At 40.0% G+C, this 17,752-nt stretch overlaps 1 protein-coding gene across 4 annotated transcripts in view; it reads right to left on the reverse strand.

Moving 5' to 3' along the window:
• Cpne8 (copine 8) overlaps window positions 1-17,752 on the reverse strand; it is a 272,518-nt gene that overhangs the window by 167,838 nt on the left and 86,928 nt on the right. The gene's annotated exons all lie outside the window — the stretch shown is intronic.

A 17,752-nucleotide genomic window follows, 5' to 3' on the forward strand; every position in this document is an offset into this window, starting at 1 on the left:
GCCACATCTCTGGGATGTGCAGGCAGGACGATGGGCCCAGGGGTATGACATGCGGTCAGGGGGCTACATGAGTGGCTGCACAAAGCCATGGAGGGGAGATGCAAAAGCACAATGGGAGAAGGGCTTGCTCCCTTTACCGAGCTGGCTCTCAAATTTTCTACTAAAGAATCATCAGTGTTCCATACTGTGTGACACACACCAGGTGCACTGCAAATCAACACCACAATGCTTCCTCTTAGGGTGTCTAGTTGTCACCCATTCACCCATGTTATTCAAACCCGTCTAAAACCCTGGTTTCCATCATTTCCCTTTCATTTCATTATGATGGTCGCTTCTTTGTGTTTTTCTCTTCTTTCTGTCATTTCTATTTTCTGGCACACTATAAAGCTTACTCTTTCTCTCAATTATGTCTCAGTCCTTCTGTATTTCTAGATAGAACTCCAGTTTTTCCTCAACAAACGTACTCTTTTTCCTCTGCCTCATTATACTTAGAGTCAATACCAAAGACGAAAAATATATGTAACCCTATATAAATGTAAAAATAACATATTCTATGCTTAATTCTATTAGTAAAATTCAAGGGAGTGACATTGTCCAAAAAGAAAAGTACTCTTATCTGACTTATGTAAGTGCACATCACCTTTATAATAACAACAAAAAACGTTTTTAAAAAAAGCAAAATTCATGACAAACTTGGTGTTAACCCACAGAGCTAAGTGTGTATCCACAGCAGGTACTTGGCAGTGGCATATAATCAAGTTTGTGATTTGTTAGCAAACTAAACAAATTGAAACTTCCACTCTGTTCTCTCTCTCTCTCTCTCTCTCTCTCTCTCTCCATATACATACATATACATGTGTGTGTCTGTGTGTGTCTATATGTGTCTATATGTGTATATATACACACCTCTAGTTTATTTATACTCGTCTGCTTACAAATTACACCAAGAACAAAGTATGAGTGGGAAATGGGGCTCATGCCTATAATCTTAGCTATTCAGGAGGCTGAGATCAGAGCATCACAGTTCAAAATCAGTCCAATCAGAAAAGTCAGGAAAAGTCTTATCTCCAATGAACCCCCAAAAAACCAGAAATGGAGTTGTAGCTTCAGTGGTAAAGCACTAGCCTTGAGGGGAAAAGCTAAGGGACAGTGCCCAGGCTATGAGTTAAAGTCTCAGGACCAGTACAAAACTAACCAAACAAACAACCACAGAAAGAACACAGTTCATGAGGAATCTAAAGGAGGATGTACACTCTGCTAAGACACTGGTGTGGGCACCCACAGGCCCATGTGTTGAAGGTGTGGTCACGTGGGGGATCCTCATTGCAGGGAGGTGTGGTGCTGTGACCTTTGTGGCTGGAGGCTGCAGCCTTCAGGCCAGTGGGGATGTGTTTAGAAGACTGAGGGCCAGGGACTGGGAATGTGACTTAGTGGTAGAGTGCTGTCTAGCATGCATGAAGCCCGAGGCTCAATGCCTCAGTACAAAAGGCCAGAAGTGGTGCTGTGGCTCAAGTTGTAGAGTGCTAGCCTTGAGCAAACTCAGGGACAGTGCTCAGGCCCTGAGCTCAAGCCCCAGGACTGACCAAAAGAAGAAGAAGAAGAAGAAGAAGAAGAAGAAGAAGAAGAAGAAGAAGAAGAAGAAGAAGAAGAAGAAGAAGAAGAAGGAGAAAATTGTAGGCCAGGACTACTTTTTTTTACCCTTGCTTTCTAGCTTGTGAAGTGTTCTGCTGGATTAACTCTTCCACCACAGTACATAAACCTGCCAGAGGCCCAGTGCTATAAAGTGTGTGAAATTAGATTGGAACTTCCCTTTTAAAAAATATTTTATTTTCTGAATCAACCCAGAATTGATCCACTATTTTGTTGTAGTAAGGTGAAGCTGACTAACATAGTTCCATAGCTACACAAGGGGACAGACAGGCTCGCACCTGGAATCCTAGCTATTCAGGAGGCTGAGATCTAAGTATTGTAGTTTGACAACAGATCAGGTAATTAAGCACCATAAAAGCCAGAAGTGGAGCTGTGGCTCAAGTAATACAGCACCAACTTTGATAAAAAAAAAAAAAAAAAAAAACTGACAGGAGCCAGTCTCTGAGTCCAAGCCCCAGGATACACACACACACACACACACACACACACACACACACACACACGAGAGGTTGAAACAAAATAATAATGCTAATATTCTCAAAGTACACTCCAGTCTTCTTTATCCCATCACCAACCATAGCCTACTAATACTGACAAGTGGAAGATATCTGGTCTAATGTATATTTGTGCTGTCAAAAATGCTGTCATTGCTGGGCACTGGTGGTTCATGCCTGTTATTCTAGCTACTCAAGAAGCTGAGACCTGATGACTGGTGATTCAAAGCCAGCATGAACAGGAAAGTCCATAAGACTCTTCTGTGCATTTAACCACCAGAAAGCCTGAAATAGAACTGTGGCTCAAAGTAGCACTCAAAGCGCTAGCCTTAAGCAAAAAAAGCTCAGGGAGAGGACCCAAGCCCTGAGTTCCAGCTCCACCACCAACAAAATAATAATAATGATGATAAACAATAATAATAAATCACCAATAATTTATTGCTTTATGTGCGCATCTATCCTCACAAACTCCCATAAGGAGAGAAATGGGAGTGTTACTGTGTAACAAGGCAAAAAAGTGAAAAGTTAAAATATTATGAGCCATGCATATAGCAATAAATTTACACGTACTCTAAAACTGCTTGCTTCCTATACCCAAAAAGTCTTTTAAGAATGAGCTATTAAGTCTCTTCTTATGGCTTAGTCAGAGGCTGCCTCTCCTCTCACCAAGTCTTCCCCCTTTCCTTAACTCCCATCATGCAAACTGGTCAGGTCACGATTTCCCATCTGCCTGGCTTTTATGAATAAGAGTTCAACTCACTTAACTTAATACATTTTTCTTAGAATAATTCTTAAACTGTAGACCCTTTCAGCCTTCTTAACTTTTCCTAATCCTGCTGTATCTTTCTTAATTCTCTCGTGATCACAAAATTTATAGAATCAGCACTATAGCGTACTACACAGCTAAGCTGGGCATTAACCTGAAAACACCATAAAATTCTGAATGAAATATGTGAAAGTCTGTACGTGTGCTCTGCAGCAGAGTCAAAGACAAGCAGAGTGGAGGCCTGGGGCACTCGTGCCCAGTCTGCATGGCCCAAGGTTAGTTAGGACATCAAAATGAATGAGTTGGGGGCATGGAACAGGAATTCACAAGTGCAGAGTTTAATAAATGGCCAAAGCTTAGCATAAATCGTGGATTTTTTTTTTGCCAGTATTGGGGCATGAATGAAGGACCTCATGTTCTCCCTTGGCTATTTTCTCAATGATGGTGCTCTACCACTTGAGCCACACCTCCACATTTGGCTTTTGCAGGTTTATTGCAGGGAAGCATCTTACAGATGGGGATTCAGCCCTGTGGACCATCACTGGCCTGGCAAGTATAAGGCCCTCAGTTCAATCCTCAACTCTGAAAACAAAACAAAAACCAATCTTACACATTTGTCTACTTGGGCTGGCATCAAGCCAGGATCCTCAGATCTCAGCCTCCTGAGTAGCTAGGATTACTACAGCCCAGCTAAAGCTTAAATCTTAAAATTGTATCACCTGATTATAACATAAACTGTATATAAGCATTTATATCAGAGTCCAGCAAGTAAATCCCTGCCTTAAAACCTGGTGATGAGTGAGAGGAACAAACCCTCCTCAGAATCCGGGACTCAGCTAGCTGTGCCACCTTACTGATAGACACTGGATGCCACCAAAACTTCCAGACTGAGGCTCAGGTCTAGTTCACCAGAGCACAGCACTTGGTAACATACAGGTCTTCTCTTTGACTTTAAAATACAACCTGAAATACTCTCACTTTAAAATGTTTAAATATATGTATGTATGTATGTATACACACATAAACACACATATACTTACAGACAAGAGCTACTGGTGGCTCATGCCTGTAATCTTAACTACTCAGAAGACTGAGATTAGAAGATTCTGGCTCGAAGCCAGCCCTGGCAGGAAAGTCCATGAAGCTCTCATCTCCAATAAACTACTCAGAAAAAGCCAGAAGTGGTGGTGTGGCTCAAGTGGCAAGTACTAGCCTGGAACACAAAGAGGCTCAAGGCAGCACCAAGCCCGAGGACTCCCCCTGCCCCCCTGCCAAATAATATGAGAATACATAGAACAGAAAAGCACTCACAGAAATGAAGTCAAACAGAGTCAATCCATTCTTGACAAGGATACCATCCCAGTGCAAAGACAATCTCTGCGATAAACTATGCCAGGGAAAATGGATTTGTGTACACAAAGGATGAAAATGGACCCTAAAATTATATCATATAAACCCTCAAAAGTGTATTCATGACCTAAATATAAAGCCAGGATACTCTAAAACTCATACAAAAGAACACAGCAGAAGCATTCCTCGACAGTGGCCTTGGCTATGGTCTTGTGGGCACCACAGTAAAAGCACAGGCCAGCAAAGCAACAGCAAGTAAACAAAACCATATGAAACTCCTTTCAACATGGGAAACATTCCGCAAAAACAATTGGAACCTCTTCATGGGGGAAAAATATTCACATAGTATCTATGTGATAAGGTGAATAGCCAAAATTGATAAAGAATGTAGAAAATACAACAGTGAAAAAAACAAATGCACCAATTTAGAAAAGTGGAAAAGTCTTGAATAGTCATTTACCCAAAGAAAATGTACAAGTGGCTGAGGAATATAAAAAGGTGCTCATGCCAGCAACCAGGGCCTCACACCTGTCATCGGGATGTCCAGGGGACTCTTCTTTCCAATTATTTAGCCAAAAAAGTGGAAAGTAGAGTTGTAGCTCAAATGGTAGAATGCCAGCCCTGGGAAGGAAAAGCTAGGGAACAACACCAGGCAGGAAAAACTATGAGACTCTTATCTCTAATTAACCACCAGAAGCCAGAAGTGGAGCTGTGCTTCCACCAGTCTTGAGCAAAACAGCCAACTGACAGCAAAGCCCGAGTTCAAGTTCTAGTACCCGCACACGCACATGCACACATACACACACACACACACATACATATTGTTTACCACCATTAATCATCAAACCCACTATGAGACTCTTAGGATGGCTGTTAACAAAATATTGAAAGGTTAGGGAAAGGCGTGTGGTGCAGTGGCTTGCCAGCTCACATCCTGGGTAGGGTTTAGGGGCCTGGACTTCTTCCATCTGTCTGCTCACTCTCCCTCCCTTCCTGCTTCCTGCTGGCAATGTTTCTGTCTGTCTAAAATTTCAAAAATCTTTGTGGATCATTGGAACATGTTATAGGCGAGGACTTCTCCAGATCATTCTTAGATAAATAAATATCTAGAAACAACAAATTCACCTCTTCAAAGACAGTTTTTTGGGGGGAGGAGGGGCAGGAAGGTACTGAGGCTTGAACTCAAGTGGGGGGGTACTTAGTTTTCTCACTCAGGTCTGGTGTTCTACCACTTGAGCTATACCTCCACCTCCAGCTTTTTGGTGGTTAATTGGAGGAAAGAATTTATGGACTTTCCTGCTTGGGCTGGCTTTGAGCCTCAACCTTCACATCTCAGCCTCCTGAGTAGCTAGGATTCCAGGCGTGAGTCACCAGTGTTCGGCTTGGATTGTCCCTAGTATGATTTTGGAAGGCCCTAGGTAAGGACCTCAGGGACACACAGGAGACTGACACCACAGCAGCAGGACCTACTAGCTCTCTCTGTGAGTGAGTGTGGAAGACAGCAGCATGCTAGCTATGCCAGGACTGCAGGGGACAGGCAGTGACAGATAATAATGAGAAGAAGAGACAACCAATGATCCAAGTGCATAGGCAGGGAGAATGGGAAAAATTTAATCCTGCATTTCCTGAAAGAGCTATACAATTAAGGAATCATCTTCAACACAACATTTATCAATGGGATTTATAGTTTTGACCAATCTTGACTCAACAACCAACACCCAAACTACAGGGTTCAGGGGACGTGACATAGGCTGTATGTGTGTGTGTGTGTGTGTGTGTGTGTGTGTGTGCATGCGTGTGTGTGTGTCAGTACTGAGTCTTGAACAGGGCCTAGGAGCTGTCCCTTAGCTTTCTCTCTCAAGGCTGGCACTCTTTTTGTGTTGTTTTTTTGTATTACTTGATTTGGTTTTTAGTAACAATTATAAGTACAACAGCAAACACTGAAGAAACCCTTAGAAGGAAAAGACAATTTAAAATTAGGTTTCATTAAAAGATGTTATAAGTGCAACATTATCCATTAAGCATTCCTTTTAAGGCATTTTCATTGTCCAAATATCTCAACATTTACATTACGGTTTATATTATAAAACAGGCTCCTTTTGTATTACTTATTCAAGGCTTTAAAAAAAAAGAATACATTTCAGGACTAAGCTGAAAAGAAAAAGACAAGTTTACCACTTTTCTCATAAAAAAGTAAATACAAGTAATTTAACATACATTATTATTTCCCATTATAATTCTATATTTGGTACAGTATTATTTTCACTTCTTGACAGAAACTTAAGACAGTAGAGGCTGTAGTACTTCATTTGTGAGGTGGCTACAATTCTGTAATATGCACAGTGATTTTTAAATAGGCTTTTGCCATGACTTGCATGAAAGGTGCTACATATAAACTTGTGAATTCTTTGGTAACCACCCATTCAAAAACTTGGACCCAAATACTTCCTGGTCAGATCTGAAGCACATTAGAGCTCTGGGCTGAAACTATTACCCTCTATATTGAATTTCTTTTCAGTTTCCTTGGTGATTTAGGCATTGTCTTAGAATAGAGCCAGATTAGAAGCATGTTATGGAAATGGCCCTGACAAGTTTCCAGTTAAGGCTGGCACTCTTTCTCTTGAACCACACCTCCATTTCCCTCATTTTGCTGGTAAACATAGATAAGTTTCTCCTGGCTTTAAAGCAGGATCCTCAGATCTCAACCTCCTGAGTAGCTAGGATTACCGGCATGAACTACTGGCACCTGCTGGAATTTGGACCAACATAATTATTGATTGAGCATTTTAACTCAGTTATGTTTAATTATAATTCATTATTACAGCAACAAGAAACTATATATATATGTATATGTATATATATATGGTAGCTAGAAGTGAAAGTGCTATAAATAACTTTTACATCAAGTGTAAAGAGAAAAATAAATGTAAAACAACATAAATGCTCACTGACTAAACAGAAGTGGTTCAGTAGTGTCAGTGGGAAATCTATAGAGACTGTTAAAAGGGCATTAGGTAAGAAATAAAAAATTATTTATCCAAGAACCAGTGACTCACACCTGGAATCTTAGCTACTCAGGAGGCTGAAATCTGAGGATCATGGTTCAAAGCCAGCCCAGGCAGGAAAGTCCATGAGACTCTTATCTTTAATTAACTTCCGAAAAGCTGAAAGTGGAGCTGTGCCTCAAGTGGCAGAGCACTAGCCCTGAACAATAAAGCTCAAGGATAATATCCAGGCCCTAAGTTCAAGCCCCAAATGGGTAAAAATAGGGAAAAAAGGAAGGGAGGGGAAGGAGAGGAAGGAAAGCAGGAAGGAAGAAAGGAAGGGAGGGAGGGAGGGAGGAAGGGAGAGAAGGAGGGAGGGAAAGGAAAGAAAAAAGAAGCAAAGTTACAGTACTGCTATAATATAAAACAAAACATAGACTATGAAATGCTAGTAGCTGTATGTAAAATATAATAGACTACCTCAAACAAAATGTGGGCTTGCAAAACCAATAGATGGCATAGAATGTTAAAACTGCCTCCTTAAACAAAAATATCAGAGCCATGGAAACTGTCCATTGGTTGACTGAAAACACAGATATTGTAGGAAAAAGAAACTTAGATTTTGTGTTATTTTCTTTAACAATTCAATTCCAAGAGGAAATCATGTCATTTCTCATGGTAAAAATAAAATGCCCATGCAAGCTGCTTTACAGAATTTATGATTCACTCATTGATCTTGCCATGGAATACATTTTATCTCTAAATCAACAAAAATATCATCTCTATCATTTTTATTACATTCATTACCACAAAGGGAAAACTATTATGTTCAGGTTAGAACATGTCATCTGCTAGATAAGTGAAATTGCAACTTTTGTTTCAAACATGAAGCACTGTGCTCATTAAGAAATCCATCTGGTAGCCTGTAGATTTCAATAATGTAATTAAATTATATGTGATATCATGTTATAGTAGGAATGGAAATGTTGATACTAGATGGAAAGCAGCATGGTTATTACAATAATTCAGAAATGTGAGGAGTTTAATCAATGATTAAATTCAATTTATAGTCACAGAATCAAAAACTGCTCATAATCTATGAAGACTGAGATATTCTTTAAATAGAACATGATCCTCCTCCTCTTCCTCCTTCTTCTCCTCCTCCTCTTCTCTTCTTGTTCTTCTGCTGCTTCTGCTTTTAATTATTTCTTAAAAATTTATTGTGAATCCTTAACACATACAGAGCCTATATTCTTAGCTTCTTTTAAACAATACGTATTGTCCTTAAGTAGTTGTACAAAGGAGTTGCCATTCAACAAAGTAGCTTATGAATACAGTGAATCTTGATCAATGTCACACCCTTCTAGCTCTTAAACATCATATGTGTCCAAAATGTTTTATAAGCTGAATCGATCACCTATTACCTATCTATTAATATACCTATGTACCTATCAATCTATCCATCTATCTACCAATATATCTATAGATCTATCATTAATCATCTGTCAATCATCTATCAGTCATATCTATCTACCATCTATCTTCTGTCTATATGTCTATTTATCTGTATGTATCAATTATCTACCTATATCCATCACCTATACATCTATCATCTCTTATCTATCTAATCTATCCATTATCTACCATTCTGTCATGTAGCCATCCATCATCTAGTTATTTTTATATCTATCTATCTATCATCTGCCTATCTATCATCTATCTACCTACAGAACTATTAGGTTGAGATTAGTGAAACTATTGCTTGTAGTTGTAATTAGTAAATGCATTTGTGGCACATATTTTACCATCTTAAAATCCTATTCTGCCTCAGATGTAAATGTGCAGTTGTAATTAAAATTCGTGTGTGTTGTGTGTGTGTGTGTGTGTGTGTGTGTGTGTGCCAGCAGTGGGGCTTGAACTCAGGGACTTGTGTTCTTGCTTAGCTTTTTTGTTCCAGACTGGCACTCCAATGCTTGAACCATACCTTGGCTTCAGACATTTTTTGCTGGTTAATTGGACATAAGAGTCTCTTATATTTACCTTCTTAGGCTGGCTTTGAACCATAAACTTCAGATGTCATCCTCCTGAATAGCCAGGCTAGCTTTAAGATTCTTAAGGAGGATCTGGGGCTGCAGCTCAGTGGTCAGGCACTCACTTAGCATACACACAGAGCACTGGGTTTGATCCCCACAAAATACTTAACCACGTAACAGTGAAATACTTAACAATAACAAAAGAAACATAATACACATATTTGTATATTGCTCTGAAATAGTTAAGTAAACACATGCCAGTCCTGGGGCTGGACCTCAGGACCTAAGCAATCTCCCTTAGCTTTTTTACTCAAGTATAATGCTCTACCATTTGAGCCATAGCTTCACTTCCAGCTTTTTTGTTGGTTAATTGGAGACAAGAGTCTCATGGACTTTCCTGCCCAATCTGGCTTTGAACTGGGATAATCAGATCTCAACCTCCTGAGTAGCTAGGATTATATTAATTATTATATTATACTATTTAACTCTTACTATTTATAAAGCTCAAGTAATAGTAATTAATGAGAATACTAGATTGGAAGTGGAGATGTGGCTTAAGAGGCAGGCCACCAGCCTTGAGTGAAAAAATATGCTAGATCATTAGGCCCTAAATTTAATCCCCAGTACCAATCTAACTTTTGTTTTAATGTTTAAAGAAAGAAAATGGAGAGTTTATACACACAAGCGAGACAACCTAGAATGACAAGAAGGGAGATGGATGGTTCACAATAATCATGGGCCAAGCTAACAACTCACTGTCATCTAGAAATGGCATATTTCATTTAAAAACAACTCAATACATTCACAGAAATAAATGACTAAAAGCAGCATTGGAACAGAGTTGTTATTTGGAAATGTCAGTTGGCTCAGCAGGCCTTCATGTTTGCAGTCCTTCATCTAAATTGATTCAGTCTGAGAAAGTGTTGAGATCTGAGTTCTGTTTCCACGATTTTGCCAAAGGCCCAATCCATATTGCTACCTCAGCAGGCAGTGGATTATGCAAATTGTAGAGACTTCTCACTTACTGGAATTTATTCCCACTGTAATATAATTTATTTTCACTGCACTATTAGTCTACCTTTACCTAAAATGGTATCATAGGCTAAATTTTCACATAGGTTTGTGTGTGTGTGTGTGTGTGTGTGTGTGTGTGTGTGTGTGTGTGTGTGTGCATGCACACACAGTCCTGGGGCTGGACCTCAGGACCTAAGCAATCTCCCTTAGCTTTTTCACTCAAGTGTAAGTCCTACCACTTGAGCCATAGCTTCACTTCCAGCTTTTTTTTGTTGGTTAATTGGAGACAAGAGTCTCATGGCCTTTCCTGCCCAGTCTGGTTTTGAACTGGGATAATCAGATCTCCACTTCCTGAGTAGCTAGGATTATAGGTGTGAGCTGCCAGTGCCAGGCCACAGAAGCTATCAAAATACATAGAAATAAAATATTGCAAGTGTTTCTAACATTCCTTCCCTGAATTTAAGTCCTATACTCATTAAATTCTGTCCTTCCTGAGAGGAGACAAAGAAGCACTGGGGACGACATTTATTTCTTTGGAAGTCTTTCGCCCTTTCCAATCTTCCAAGAAGGATGTGAGATAATTAAGCAGGAACTATGACAAAAAGGCAGAAGATGAGTATCATCTTGGACACCAGGTTAAGGAAACGAAGAGGGAGGATGAAGATCTTAGGAAGTCTGTATGTTGTGAATTCCAAACATTAGCTTTCCAGGTAAGGGGGAAAACACTGCTGTGCTCATTTAATTATTTCCAAACCTAGATATGGATTTATTTTTTATTGTTTCCATCATCTAGAGTCAAACCACAGTGGTCCTTTGTTAGTAAGTGGGACTGTGCTTGAGGAACAGGCACGTGAGTCATAGCAATAGAATTACCTGGCCAGGAAGCAGTGCTCAGAATCCAGACATACTCTTAATTTTCAATAACTGTCATTCATCTCTCATCTATCTATCTATTTATCTATCTGTCTATCAAATCTATCTATATCCACCCAGCTGATATATCATCTATCACCTATGTTTCTATCATCTATTATTATGTATTATCTATTGTCTATCATGTATTTATACCATTTATCATGTGTTTATCTATCATCTATCATCACCTGTAAAACATCTATCACCTATCATCTGGAAATCTATTATTTATCCTGTCATCATTTATCTATCATGTCATCTATTTTTCTATTATCTATTACCTATGTACCTCTCTATCATTTATCACCTACCCATTATCTATATATTTAGCTGTCCTCTGTCTGTCTACCTATTTATTTTAGAAACAAAGTCTCACTGTAGAGACCAGGCTGGCCTCAAAGTTGTCTCATTCCTCCTTTTCTGCCTGTCATGTGCTGGTATTGCAGGTATATAACACCTTACCTGGCTGGTAAATAATTTTTTATGACCAAAATAAAAGTTTCAAATTTCTCTGAGGTCTAATGGATATATCAACTTGCTGAAAGTAGAATACTAGAGTGCTTAAGGACAAAGCTTTGGAAGCAAAGGATCGTGTGTGTGTGTGTGTGTGTGTGTGTGTGTGTGTGTGTGTGTTTTCTGGGGCTAGAACTCAGGGCTTCACGGCCTCCCTTAGCTTTTTCACTCAAGTTTGATGCTCTATCACTTGAACCACAGCTCTACTTCTGATGATTTAATTGTAGATACGAATCTTTAGGATGTGTCTGCCCCAGCTGGCTTCAACCAGGATCCTCAGACCTCAGCCTTCTGAGGTAGCTAGGATTACAGGCATAAACCACCAGTGCCACCTGGCTTTTAGAACTTCTGTTTTTCTTTTTTAAGTTTAAATAATAATAGCTTATTTTCCAGGATCCATGTGCATCTTGGTCAATTTCTGAGACAATTTGTGTTCCTAGTTTCTGTGCTGCTGAACATGATCACTAATTTCAATATCAAAGAGTTGACCAATCACATTATGTTTTGTTTTTTTTTGGCCAGTCCTGGGCCTTGCACTCAGGGACTGAGCACTGTCCCTGGCTTCTTCCCGCTCAAGGCTTAGCACCTGCCACCTGAGCCACAGCGCCCCTTCTGGCCGTTTTCCGTATACGTGGTGCTGGGGAATCGAACCTAGGGCTTCATGTATGGGAGGCAAGCTCTCTTGCCACTAGGCCATATCCCCAGCCCCTCACATTATGTTTTACTTAAAATATTTACCATGCTCTTATCTATATATACCCTTTCATTTTTTGAAATATGAACACATTTAACATTTTCCTAATCTTTAAATTCTTGTAGAACATATTTTCAATCTGCCCATTTGTCTTCCTCTTTCTAGTCCAAACCACGGTCTTTTTGTTAAACAGGCACAGCTATCATCCAAACAGAAAAATGGTGAGGCAGGTGAAGTGGCGCAAGCCTGCAATCCTCACCCCTCATGGAGTTGGCATTGAAAGGATTGCCATTTGAGGCCAGTGTGGGCAGAACCGTTCTCAAGACTGAATTCCAACAGAATATGCTAGACCTAGAGTTCCATGAGTTCCATCCCAGCGACAGCATGATCCATAAACAGATCAAACCACAAGTAAGATTTGCAAAATGTGAGACCCTATCTCAAAAATACCCATGAAAGCCTGGCTCACAAGATAGAGAAAAAAATGCAATTTCCCTACCACATTTGCGAAAAAATTTGAAATACTAAAAGTAGCTGATGTATTCTGTTCTAACATAATACTCTAATTTTCAAAGAGCTTATCTAAATTTGTGATTATACTTATTTCAATAACTCATTTAATAAATAAGGGGTATATTTATTGAAGGCAGAAACTACTCCAAATTTTCACAACTCTTACTTAGCATCTAACAGTTTCTAGTTCATAATTGGTTCTTAATAAATATTTGTTAAATTATTTTAATTTTAAAATTATCCAATTAAAAACCATCTCTAAGACATACACAAAACCCAGATTGAGAAAGAAGTATATAAATCCAGTCAGTAAAGGATTTGCTTAGTATACTAAGCACTGACATGAACTGATTTTGTTTATCCTCCTTTCTTCTTTCCTTTTCATTCTTTTTTGTACCACTGGGATTTGAACTCAAGGCCTCATGTTTGCTCACAGCTGGTGCTCTACCACTTGAGCCATGGCTGCAACCCTGCTTTTGGTTGACTATGTGAACATGGAGCTTCTCACACTTTTTGACCTGAACAGGTATTAAATTGCAATCCTCTATCTCACAGCCTCCTGAGCAGCAAGGGTGACAGGAGTGAGCCACTGGCCCCCAACTTGTCCTTCTTTTCCAAAGTGATGACAGACTAATCAATCTGGGACTGATGGTATAGCTAAAAGTTAGTTTGAGGAAATATTTTCACTTCACCCACATCTCTAATAACTGGCCACATTGTTTATTAGCCTTCCCATCAAGAATAGTTCTCCATTTGTATAAATTTGTAGGATCCCGGAGAGAAACATGAAATTTGCAGTTGTAAACAACCAGCTTGTTTAGAATCAGCAATTACATCTCTGAAGATGTTTCTATAGCATGAAGTTAAACCATAAACAATGATCCTAACCTGAGTTCCAGTGGCTCACACTTGTCATTTTAAATCCTCACGAAGCTGAGAGCTGGAGGATCATGGTTTGATGCCACAAAAGTTTGTGAGACTCTGAAGCAAAAGGCCAGGCTGGAGGTATGCTCAAGTCATCAGCATCAGCCAAGTAAGCAAGCTCATTGAGCTTGGTCCTGAGTTCAAACCTCAGTACTGGGAGGAGGAGGAAGGAGAAGGAGAAGAGGAGAAGGAGGAAGAAAGTGCAGGAGGAGGAATAAACTTGCATTGTATGTAAAGTTCATAAACTTATGTAAGATAGATAAGGAAATGTATTAAAATTCTCCATCTCTTGACTTTCAGGGATTATGTATTTTTCAGAGGGAGATAAATAAATGATTTTTTTCTCTAGATTGATTAAGCATCCAACATTTATCTGAACTGCAATCAGTGGTTTAATTTTTCATGAGATGAATCATAGGAATATTTCTAATATGTACATATGTCTGTGTGATCTTTGAAAATGGCAGAATATAAACAATGATTAATGGATTGAACTTGAGGCTATTTTTTGCAATTATAGGAAAACACTCTAGAAATTCCAGCGATTACAACAAAGTAATAAAGTCATCTTATAAAACACAATTTAAGGAAAGATCATAATCAAACTCATTTTCCCAATTCAGTTATTTAGCCTCATACTAAGAACAGAAATAAGCAATCTTATTTGTTGTTTTTTTTGCTAATCCTGCATCTTGAACTCAGTACCTATCCATGAGCCTTTTTCTTCAAGGCTAGCGGTCTACCACTTGAACCACAGTTCTAGTTCCAGATTACTTTTGGTAGTTAATTGAAGACTAAGAGTCTTATAGACTTCCTTTCCAAGCTAGCTTTGAACTGTGAGCCTCAGATCTCAGCCTTTTAAGTAGCTAGGATTACAGGTGCCAGCCACCTATGCCCAGCTGAAAAAAACCTTGTCAATATTTACGTTTGTATTACACTTAATTTATATAAATAATATAGTGAAATTTGATTTAATAATTCCTCTTTTAAAAGTTTGCAAAATTCCTAGCTTACAAAGCAAAAGAGACAGGATAGAAGGAAAGAACAGGAAGGAAGGAAAAAATGGAGAAAGGAAGGAAGGAAAGAAGGAAGGAAGCTAGGGAGGGAGGAAAGAAAAGAGGGGGGGAGGAGGAAGGAAGGGAGTGGAAGGATAAGGGAAAGGGAAAGCGTGATGGAAGCAGAGATGGAGAGAAGAAGGAAGGGAGGAATGGAGGGAAGGAGTAAGGGGAAGGAGAAAAGATGGCACAAGTAGAGAGGGAAGGAGGAAAAGGGAAAAGGAATGGGAGGAAAGGGACGAAGGGGAAAGATTTTTAGGTGACTTGATTTAAGAGGTGTATTCCTAAAAAGACAGTAGCTATTGTAAAAAAAAAAAAAAAAACAATACTAGACACTATTTAAGTACTTTGTAAAACTCCAGTGTTGTCCATGACGAACATATTATAAAAAGTACTATTATTTCTCATAACTCTCTGAAATGTGTATAATCATCAAGGCACTTCAAAGGACAAAAGCCAAGCCAAGGAACTGAAAATGACTTTGCTGAAATGACCAACCCAACCAATGGTGACATCCAGGTGTGATGTCACTCGGAAGTGCCAGTGTGGTCATGTCTGCTGATTGGCTACCTAGTTTTTCCTAGGCCAAAGTCCTTATGTTAAGGTATAGCCCACAGAGTTATGAAAAATGCTATACAGATATTTAAAAATATACCAAGAGTTTAGATGGCAAGTGTCCACCTAAAACACCCAAGTTATTAGGCTTGAACTCCATGGATATGATATGGGGAGATGCTGGAAATGTTAACAGGCTGAAACTAGAGGAAAGCCCTTAGGTCACAGAAAGCAATATGGAGCCCTGACTCCTTCCCCTCCCCTCCCCCCATCCTCAGCTCTGAGGGAGTTCTACTCTGCCATGTGCCCTTCCAGCCCCCATAATTTGCTATCTTAGAGCAACAGTGTCAATTCATTACACATTTGAGCCTCCAAAACAGAGCCCCAAATAAACATTTTCTCTGTATAGTTATCTCTGGTATTGGCTCCAGTGAGGGCAAGCTGACTATGACAACACAGGTATCATGTCCCATACTGAGTTAGTAAAAGCATCTTGTATTGCAGCCCAATATTCTACCCACAAAGTAAACTAGAGCAGATAAAAACTCCAATCGAGGGCTGGGAATATGGCCTAGTGGCAAGAGTGCTTGCCTCGTATACATGAAGCCCTGGATTCGATTCCCCAGCACCACATATATAGAAAATGGCCAAAAGTGGCGCTGTGGCTCAAGTGGCAGAGTGCTAGCCTTGAGCAAAAAAGAAGCCAGGGACAGTGGTCAGGCCCTGAGTCCAAGGCCCAGGACTGGCAAAAATATAAATAAATAAATAATAAAATGTCACTCTTAAAAAAAAAAAAATCCAATCAAAACCAGGCACTGGTGAGTCCTTGCTACTCAGGAGGCTGAGATCTGATGATCTCAGTTTAAAAGTCCACCAAGGCAGATAAATCTGAGAGACTCTTTGCTCCAATTAACCTGTCAAAAGCTGGAGGGGAGGTGTGGTTCAAGTGGTAGTGTGCCAGTCTTGAGCTAAAAAGAAAAAGGTAATCTACTTCAAAGGGAAGTTAATAATTAAGTAATGAGAGCATGAGGACCCAAACTTATCTTTATGTGGACTACATTTTATGAGAAAAGTGTTGCATAATAAGGACATGAGTTAAGCCTGATGGCCCTAGCTTACACCTGTAATCCTGGCTACTCAGGAGACTAAGACCTGAGGGCTCCAATTTGAAGCCAGCCCGGGCAGGAAAGTCCATGAGACTCATATCTCCAATTAACCACCAAAAAACCAGAAGTGGAGCTGTGGTTCAAGTGGAAGAGCACCCACTTTGAGTGAAAAACCCAAGGCACTGAGTTCAAGCCTCAGTACTAGCAAAAAATAATAAAAAGATAAAGATATGCCATTTCTTTTGATTGGTACTATGTTTCTCATCTACAAAACTAAGAAGTCTCCTAGTCCTCCTCCTCCTCCTCTGCCTTTCTCACTTGCATTGTATCTGGCTCTGCATTCACAGAGATTTCAGGATGAGATCCCATTGAGTTAGACCTGTGAAACAACAGTTTGCACAAGGTTCAGGCCTCAAGCCCCTGAAAGCCCCATTTCTCCTCTGGTCTTCTGTCCTATCTTCACATTCTCTTCCCACATCTCTCCAGCTGAGCTTCTACCACCACATGAGTGCATCACTATGTCACCTCTGGAGCTCAGCTGCCCAGGTGGCAGCTCTGGGGGTCTGATACCCATGGTGTCTCTGAGCCCCTGTGTTCTTCACTGATGGAATGTGGACCTGGCTTTATCCCCACCACAGCCCCATGGGCCAATCTCACAGCCCTTGCTATCCTAGGAATTTGTTGGCCTCCTCCCTCCTCCATTTCCTTTAGCCAAAAACAGTGGCAGGCTCAGTCATCCTGAAGTTCCTGCTCATCCCCAGAATAAGAATTTACTCTGTAATTACCAATCTCTGGATTCGTGCTCTAATCTGGAGCCACTCATGCCTGGCTGGGAGCACCCAGCACACACAGGCCTGTTCTTGAAGAATGTAAGAATTGTTTTCCCTCCACAAGAGGAGGGTAATCTTTTCTTAAACTGTATTTCAGAAGTCTTCACTCAACCTACTCCAGAAATCCTTAAAGGTACATGAAGTAAGACTCTGTCAGCAACACACAGAAAACTGGATACAATCTCACAGTATGAGAAAGCACACTGTTTAGTGGGAGCCATGCTATACAATACTGGGAGGACCTAAAGGGAGGCACGATGAGTCACTGAAAGGCACAAATTAAGTAGCGCACCATTCAATTTTAGGAGGGTTCAGGGGAAAAATTAATCCCCAAAGTGGAGGATGGGATTAATATG

This window comes from Perognathus longimembris, chromosome 1 (genome assembly GCF_023159225.1).
Source record: "Perognathus longimembris pacificus isolate PPM17 chromosome 1, ASM2315922v1, whole genome shotgun sequence".
Classification (NCBI taxonomy): Eukaryota; Metazoa; Chordata; class Mammalia; order Rodentia; family Heteromyidae; genus Perognathus; species Perognathus longimembris.